The following is a 9,332-nucleotide window of genomic DNA, read 5'->3' as shown; positions in this document are numbered from 1 at the left end:
TATTTCCAAGGGCTATTCCTGGGGCGTCAATCTGAAACCCCAGCCGGAGAGCTCAGCAATCAAAGCCCAGTCTTTTTCCACTCTGTATGAAACCTCTATACCTGGAACACCCCTCGCTGTCCTAAGCCTGCGCTAATTAACAGCTCCACCCGAAAACAAAACAGTCTTTCTTTCTGTCATGGCAACCGAGCCCTACCTTCTTCGCTGCTTTGGCAACCGAACCCTACTTCCCGGCGCTGCTATGACAACCGGAGCCTCCTCCTTTCCCTTCCCTCCGCGATTGACGCCGCAGTCTGCGTTGACAGTGATAGCTGAAGGGGAAGGGCGAAAGAATGGTGACGTTGCGAGATTCACTCCCGTGGATGCTACACGTTGACGTCAGTCTGTTTTTTTGAATGCTCGTCTCCAGAGCAACGGCCTGTTAAACAGCCAAGCCTCAGCAACAGAAACGGGATTGGCCGATCCAGGTTAGAGGGAAGGGGAGCATTTCGCTCAAGTCTGAACAGGTGGAGCAACCTAGCCTTGAACCTGGATCAGTGATTCAGGCAGAAAAAGACAGAAATAGATGATGTTCAGATGGAATGTCCTTTAAAGAGAATACCTATGGAGGAAGCCTCAAATAAGGTGGCTGTACATGTAGCGGTCTCTCTCTCTCTCTCTCTCTCTCTCTCTATATATATATATATATACATATATACATATATACATATATACACATATACACATACACACACACACACACATATTAATGTGTGTTCCTCTGGAAGCATTTTGAATAGCCACTGATAATTCAGTTCTCCATTAATGTGTCCAGTTCTCTCTTTAAAATCGTATAAACTTGGTAGAATTAAGAAGAGAAAATTGTTCAACTGGGGACTTAGTTATTGGCAAGGGAATTCAAAATCAGTAAGTCAGATTGTCAACAGACATGGGCCAGTATTAGCAAGTGCAAATGCCAAATAATATCAGCATTTACATATTTTTTCTGGTTTTGTTGTTTTTTAAAACAGCCACTGGAGAGATTAAAATCAGAAGGAAATAAATATAGAGGACAACTGCTACATTTCTCTATCATTGCTACTTGATCAGGGAAAATCCTTTCTCAATCTTATCTCCATATTGCTTTCTTTTTCTTGTGGAGTAAAGGTAGAGTTTAGTTCCATGTAAGCACTCTGGAAAGGTGGAGCCTTGGGCTGCTTTCCCAGGATTAGATGCCAGTTAGGGAGGTGAACTTGCACAGCAAGTTTGTCTTCTTTCCTTGCGTGCAAGACTTGAACTATTGGAACATATAATTGAACTTATCTTTTAAATGTAATTGTGAGAACAACCAATAAACAGGAAATAAACACTATAAGCATACAATTGGTGATTGGCAGGATATGTAATTCTATATTAGGAATAATCAAAGTAAACGTTGAGGTTTAAACAACAAAAATAATCAAGTCTGAATTGACCAAATTCTTCTCATCTTGCTCACTTCTATTATACCATATTCTATAAGTAAAATTTACTCAATCCAAATGAAAAAAGCTTATATTCTACATTTTTAGCATTTCATAGCTTGCTCACTTTTCTAATCAAAGCAATTACAGAATATTCTCATGCTGTAATTTCTGTTATCTACAAAGTAGGCTGAGTTAGTTAAATAGAAAGTTTGGACGTACTAATATTAAATATAAATCCAGCATAGGTTCTTGCAGTACTGTATAAACTATAAATCATGTGATTGCAGAAAGTAGATCGGAATATAGAATACAGCTGACATTCATGTGTCAGATAATAGTGTACAGGCTTGAAAAAAGTCTCCAGAATTCAAACAGTACAGTATTAATATTACAGGGAATAATTCAAACTGACAAATGATATATCTTTTATTGCAGATATAACACTTATCCTTATAAATAATATTTTAAGATGCCCAAAGTCTTCTAGAGTGGGTGGCCATTCTAAATGTAATAAAATAAATACCTACATACCTATCTTATCTACATAGCTATAGTACTTAGAATCTAATATACCGCTCCATAGTGCTCTACAGCCCTCTCTAAGCAGTTTACAGAGTCTGCCAACTGGATGCTCAGCAACATGCAATGGAGGTAAGATACTTTATCCATAATACTATCACAAAATGGTCACAACATGCATTTGTTTGGGACTGATCATGCTAACTAGGAGAATACTCCTTTTCATTGCTTTCTTGTGTGTTTCATAGTCCTGAGTTTTCCAATAAATTGGACTTGACACTGAGGAAAAATTATTATTCCATTTCTGCATGCCATAACAAGACCAGGTCTTTGACAGGAGTATACATTTTATAATAATTATGGTTGATAGATATCCTGAATGAATTAATTCAGGAATCTACTGCATTCCATTAATCAAACAAACAGTATCTATGTGATCCATAAGGGATCTCCCAGAGCAAAATAGTCATTGCTAATCTAAGCTTTTAGCATCTTTCTTTTTGAAGCAGCAGATCTCCAAAGACAGACTGCTTCTGGTTTATTAAGTTTAAGCATTTTGTAGTCCATTATTGTCTGTAAGCTTATCTTGAATAAGAGCCAGCATCTTGTGTTCCAATCTGTTTCTTTTTATGGTACTTTGAACAGAAGTTGTTTTTCTCTCTATGTCTTTATATTCATTCTTAAAATATTCTTATGTCCTATCTTTGGACATAGCTATTATGTTGTATTGGGCTAATAGTATATCAGATTTATGCTTTCCCAAAATTTACTATGTACTTGATCAAAACCTACCTAGGACCTAGATTATGTATAAACAATATCCAAGTACAAGTGTACAAGCTATGTATTTTAATAATGGAAGGTAAAGACCTTGCTGCTTTATTGGTATTTCAAAAATGTTTACAAGGGATGGAGAATAAAGCAGAATTATCACAATTTCTGCAGGTCACTCAACTGGCTTTCTACTGAGATTTCAGCAATACCATGAGACGTGAAACTGTATCTGGGAATGAAAGGTTCAGACACTGAGCCAAGAAGAGTGTGAAAAGTTTCAACAAAAGAAATCTAATATCACTCTTTAAAAAAGGAAATTAGGATGTTAAAAGAACATAAAAATTTAAAGTTTGAACTTGTCCAACTTCTTACGCACATATGTTCATAGTTTTACTGTTCCTATCAGTGACACATACTTAAAAATTGATTTGTTGTTTCAGAAAGGTCTATGCTTTTATAAACCAAATGAAGTATCTAGAAAGTATGTTAGTAAATAACACAGATTCCATACTTAGTGTTGCAGTTATATCAAGCGGAGTTGGATAGATTTTTCACAGTTATAAGACAAGGATTACCAAATAGTGGAACATGTGAGCTCATAATGAACAATGCTGATGCTATAAAGTATATTGAATGCCTTTGAGATAATAGTGATTTGAGAGTATTATTGAACTCTCTCTGTTTCACCTTCAATCTTTTCATAATTCTCAGAAATTCAATACTTACCTGCACTGAATGAAAAACTGCTTTTTTCGCTAAAGTGAGTTTTTCATACAAGTCCTGATTAGTGATGTAATGTGATTAACAGTATAAGTATAGCATGAATCCATTTCAACTTTTTCTGTTTAAGTTCTGTGAGGATTACATTTGCAGCTTTAATTTATTTGAGTAACCTAATTTCACTGCTTCTTCATTTTTGTATTTCATGTTTACTACTAGTGATGCATATAGTCTATGAAAAGATAATGGAAATGGTAAAAATACATTTAGGGTCCAGAAATGAAAAACATGTTCATAAATCAAGGATTATCTGTACTACAATATGTAAGCAGCTCATAAAGTAAAGCAATGCACAAAGCAGTGAAAGTCATTCTGTCATAATTGGACTAGTATAGTGTGTATACTTTTTGTGATGGTCGTACTTTGAGATAACTTTTCCCAATGTTGTTGTGATAATGTGATAATTCTAGACTTTGCCAGCCACAGCTACAGGTTTGGCATAGAACAGCTGTCACCTGTAAACACACACTTCAGTTTTCCTTGCCTATCGTAATAAGGAAGTGTATTAACTGTAATTTGACTGCCCACATCCTGCTTTTCTACTGTGGATGAGTGACATATGACTGACAATGCAATTATGGATATAGGAGAGCCATATATTCCCAATCTTTGCTAGTAAATATTTAGGCAAAGTTTAGTCTTTATTAATTTCCCACTTGGTGGGAAGACATGTCAAATTAATCTGATGAATCAAGAAAAAGTCTTGGAAATTTCTTCATGTATTATTTCCTAGATTAGGAACATACTGAAAAAGCAAAATGGTAGTGTAGGAACATGATAAAACTGAATTGTTCTAAAGGTTTCAACTCAGTTTTGAAATGTTTTTGTAGAGCTTGAAAACTGTTCAGATTTATACTACAGACGGAAAAAGGTTTACCGAAGGCAAAATAAATTAGTAACTAATTTTAAAATGTTAAATTAATCCTATGACAACTGTTACAGTAATGATTAGGATTTGTGGGATTCTCAGGCAATTATCTTCATTGGATTCTCTTCTTCTGGAACATGAAGGATAAGTAAAAATCTCTCATTTTCTAGACATATGACAGGCCTGCTGAGACTTGTACTTGTCTCCAGGTCTAGAAATTGCCCAATCCAGCTTTCCAAATCTGGCTTTACCAAACATGGTTTTGCTTTATTTCCCAGCTGTGATGATAATGGACTCCTCTGATTGTGAACAGTGAGTTAATACTTCAGAGGTATGCTAGATGCACTTTAAAATGACAAAACCAGTAAGTAATGACTAGCATCACACTTGTGTCAGAAGCACCGAAGGTGTTATTGATAATGAGGTGCTTCTGGGTTGAAAGGATTAGCCAGTGTTACTTGGAGGACACCCAGTTGAGAGATCCTTTCTTGTCCCAGCAGGAGCTGGAGCGAAGAACAAGAACTCACCCAGCCCCACAGCAGCACTCAGGTCTCGGATGTGGGCTTGCTAACCTCCAACCCAGCATCCTAACCACAGAGGCTACCATACTCCTAAGTAATGACTAAGAATTGGCGAACAACTGAAATATTTGTACTACTAATGAGTGACATTTGTACATGGAAACCGATTTTCTTGAAGCCTTTACTCATCATCTCTACATTCATTATCAATCTTAATTTTGTACTATGTCATACATCTAGCTCAGGGGTCACCAACCTTTCGGATCTCAGGGATCACTAAATTCATAATTTTAAATCCTGTGGACCACTAATATGATCTGATTAATGACCAGCTGGGTGGGTGTGACTGGGTGGGCATGGCCAACTTGATGTCACTCACATCGAGGGGCACCTTGCCGGCCTCTACTCGCCTCCCCTCCCAGCCACTCCTTGCCTGCCTGCCCGGGCTCCGCCGTGCCCTCAAGACCTTTTTTATTTCAGCAGGCTGGCCTGGCCTAACCTCCTTTTAATTGTTAATTTTAAATTTGTTTTAAAACAATAGGGGTGTTTTAAATTGTTTGGGCCAAATTATTTAATGTGCTTTTACATTGTTTTTAAATTTTGTATTATGTGTTTTATCTTTTGGCTGTTCACCGCCCTGAGTCCTTCGGGAGTAGGGCGGTATATAAATTCAAAATAAAGTAAAGTAACGTAAAGGGCCCCAACAGGAAGCAGTTGTTAGAGCTAACCAGCCACCATGAGAAAGAGTTGGCAAACAGCTGGCTCAGTTCAAATTGGATCTGACCGAGAAGAGGCTCAGGAGAAGCACCTCACTGAGGACTACAAGCATAGGCTTTCCAAGCAGAGGGAAGACCTGCGGGAGTGCAAGGCCAGATACCAGCACCTGGCGGCTCAGCGGGCTGAGATGGTCAGCCGGCTCCAGGCCATGATGCTGTCCCATTGGCCCTCCGGCTCATTGCCACCAGCAGCGCTTCCCTCCAGCCTTTGCCCAAAGCCCCGTACCAGGAGGCTGAAGCAGACCCCTAGTCAGAATTTCTGCCCCACTCCAACCTGCACAAAAAGACCCAAATGGGGAGACTTTGCAGTAACACAAGCATTCATTGCACGTATCTGGCCCAGGGGCCAGGGTTTGAGGACCCCTAATTTAGTGCAATATAAAAAATGCAAATAATTTTTCTGCGGACCACCAAACTTTTCTCAGACCACCAGTTGGTGACTACTGATCTAGATTGTTCTGTAAAGACAATCTGATTCTGGAGAGCTTCCAGGCCAAGCCACAGATTAATGTAGGCATAATTTTGACACCTTTGTGACGTTTGGTGTCTTTATATCTTCTGCAATTGCTTTGAAACAAGTTTTATCATATTAATCTATCTATTGCATCATCTAAATGACTAGAGATCATAGTTTGAGATTAATGCAGGAGGTAAAATTTCTCAACAACCAGTTTATAAATCATGTCCAAGTGGCAGTAAAAGAAGAATCATAGACCTATGTATGCTCCTGCCTAATTTTTCCTGGAGTAGAATTCAGCTAGAGATTTGGGAAGCATGAAAGTTGCATATCTTATATGTCCACTCTCCAATATTGAAAACAAAAAGCAATGTGCATCTTACAGCCATCAGAACATAATTACCTTCATTCTGGGCCAAGAAATACCATTAATTATGTCCAATGCCTGCATGTTACTCCAGCTCCATGACTTATATCTTGCAGGGAAAGCGCCTCAGAGGGAGACCACAGCTGCGATATAAGGATATCTGCAAGAGGGACCTAAAGGCCCTGGGAATGGACATTAACAACTGGGAAACCTTGACCTCTGATCGTTCAGCTTGAAGGCTAAAGACGCAGCATGGCCTTCTCCAATTTGAAGAAACACTTGTTCAGCAGGCTGAGGCAAAGAGGCAATCCCGGAATCAGCAAAATCTGGGGGCTGGGCAGGGGGCAGAATGCATCTGCCCTCAGTGTGGAAGGGATTACCATTCTCGAATTGGCCTTTTTAGTCACACTAGATACTGTTTTAGGACCTCTTTCCAGAGCACGATACCATAGTCTTTTGAGACTGAAGGATGCCAATGGAACTCCAACTCCACGACTTATATCTTCTTTGTCACATTTATTATCTAGCATCTTTATTTGGTCTGTGTACCAAGGCAAGTCTTCTATTGTATTCAGCAAACACAGTATACTAAAGTTTGTAATATTTCCTACTAGGAAACACTTCCAAATCTATATTACAAGACCATAGTGTTTTGAGTGTTTGCAATGCTTCAAGAGGCAAATATGGGTGCAGCTCTGTTGCAGTACTGTTTTTCATTTGATAATATAATACTTCTTTTTTTGCGTGTTGTACACAGATGTAATATAAATGTGTGCAGCAGTGTTATGAGGAAAATACAACTCCACAATATATCATCTAGAATAAAGTGGTCATGTATCTAGAAAGCTTCTAGCTAGGAATATATTTCAAAAAGGCCTGAAAATGTAATTCATCCATGAGATATAAATTTGGAAATATCATTGTGAATTGAAATATTTTCTTTCTTAGTCCAACTAGGAAAGCAACTTCTTAAATACCGAAAATGCTTGTTGCTGCTCTATCTGTATTCATTGCTTTAAAGCGGGTATCAAGGCAGAATAATATTTGAGTGTATTGTTTCAAATCACCAGCCAACTTTTACTTTAATAGGCATCTTAATTTTAAATAAATTGTTATCTGTAATAAAAGCTTTCATATGGACTATTGTGTACATTTCCAATTCTTTGCACACTGGAGTATGAGATTACAATATTTTAATCAAATACTGATTTTACTGACCAAAGCAAAACAATTCCATTGTATCCAAGCATCAGCTCTGAGTTTTGAGATCAAATAATTCAATCAGGTCTATTATTGAATAGGATAAGCCTGCTTTCAGCATAAGTATTTAGTCTTAAAATGCATAGTATTCTGTTGGATATTGATCACTTCTTAATGTGGGATATTTTTTAAAAAAATGCATAGCAGAGGATTCTAAATATCAATTTCCAGTAAGTCGTGCTTCTCTACAATGTATCCCTATCAATTATTATAAAGACAGGTCTCTCAAGGGAAATACAATTTAATGGGAGTTTATAGACTATAAACGATGGAGAAAAGACATGCCAGGTCACTGCACTAATCAAAGACAGCCAAGGGGGAGAACATCCACAAGTATTATTTTTCCTTAACAATAACGTGTTAAATTATACGTTGCTGTCCTTTTATGACACTTGAAATTTGCTGCCTGAAGCTGGTAGCCAGTGTGTTATCTAAGAGGTATTTGTAAAACTAAACGGTTTATTAGCCGCCTGGAGCTCTCGGAGAAATTTGAAGAATCTAATAAGCGCGTTTCGACTCTTAAGACAGTACCAGACTTCCTTTTTCTCCGGGTGGAAAGAAGGCTCGGGTGCTCCAGCTGATAATGTGTGCCTGCGAATAAGCAAAATAACTAACTGCACAAAGCAGGAGTCATTCCATTTCTTTCGGTCAGAGTTTGAAGTTAACCGCAGCCGCCTCAGGGTCTGATCTGATTTAAGTCATCTGGGAAGCGAGAAACTGGATCGCGGGCCCAGGACTTCCAAGCCCCGCCCAAGAGGAGAATCGCTCCACTCCAAGGCTTCTGTCACAGGCTGTGACGAGGAAACCTGGAAATAGCAGCTGGCCCAATTCCCTTCGCTTCCATAGCCCAAATGCTTCGTTCGGCGGCGGCCACATGGTAACATCAGCTTCTGCATTTGGCCTATGAGCTCAGGCAGCAGGAATCGCAGCCGGCTGCGGCGGCGCGAAGCTCCTCCTCTGCCTAGAAACTGCTCGGGAGAGGGGCTCTTTCTGTTGCTGTAAACACGCGACAGCGCCAGCCTCATCCCGCCGCTTTCCCTGCCGCGGCCCCGAGGTCTCCTCCTTATTGGCTCCCACGGCGAGCGAGAGCGAGCTGGCTCCAGTCCCGGCCTGTCTGTCAACTCTGCACGACGGTGGGTGGTTCTGGGATTCCCTTGCAACAAACAGTAGGATCACAACAAACTGCAGCTCCGGGAAAGGAGAAATCTCTGCGGCTTGTTACCGCAGCTCCATGGCTACTTCCCAAATATCCTCGCGCCCGCTGGGGGCAGAATTGAACACCTCTCAGCCTGGGTTGTCTTCCCCGACGACGCATAATTTCTGGGATCTTCTGTTAACAATAAATCGCCAAAGTTGGCTGGCCGTTTTGAAGAATTGAAGGAAGTTGATCAAGTCAGCTCTTCTAGAAAGCGCCTTTGTATGATTTAATGTCTCGTGATTATACTGATCTTAAACGTGCAGGATGGCTGTCCATCCCCCGCCCCTCCGCCCTTTCCCGTCAACGTTAAGGAACATTAGGCGGTCTTTTCCATACATACCATCCGTGTTTGCTATTGCTTCTAATC

The 9,332-nt window shown here is 39.6% G+C and overlaps 1 long non-coding RNA gene across 4 annotated transcripts; it reads left to right on the top strand.

Annotated features, from left to right (window-relative positions):
• Positions 1–478: 478 nt before the first annotated feature.
• Positions 479–8,822, top strand: LOC117665837 (uncharacterized). 4 transcript variants are annotated; one of them, XR_015729000.1, is made up of 3 exons: positions 479–624; positions 1,881–2,096; positions 6,624–7,647. It is a non-coding gene; the product is annotated as an uncharacterized LOC117665837 (long non-coding RNA). The 4 variants fall into 4 exon arrangements; XR_009621388.2 differs by lacking the exon at positions 479–624 and having other exon boundaries at positions 757–2,096; positions 6,624–8,822; XR_015729001.1 differs by lacking the exon at positions 479–624 and having other exon boundaries at positions 757–2,096; positions 4,887–8,822.
• Positions 8,823–9,332: the final 510 nt, after the last annotated feature.

This window comes from Pantherophis guttatus, chromosome 1 (genome assembly GCF_059756535.1).
Source record: "Pantherophis guttatus breed Tessera chromosome 1, ASM5975653v1, whole genome shotgun sequence".
NCBI lineage: Eukaryota > Metazoa > Chordata > Lepidosauria > Squamata > Colubridae > Pantherophis > Pantherophis guttatus.
This window is presented reverse-complemented; position numbering and strand designations above follow the sequence as displayed.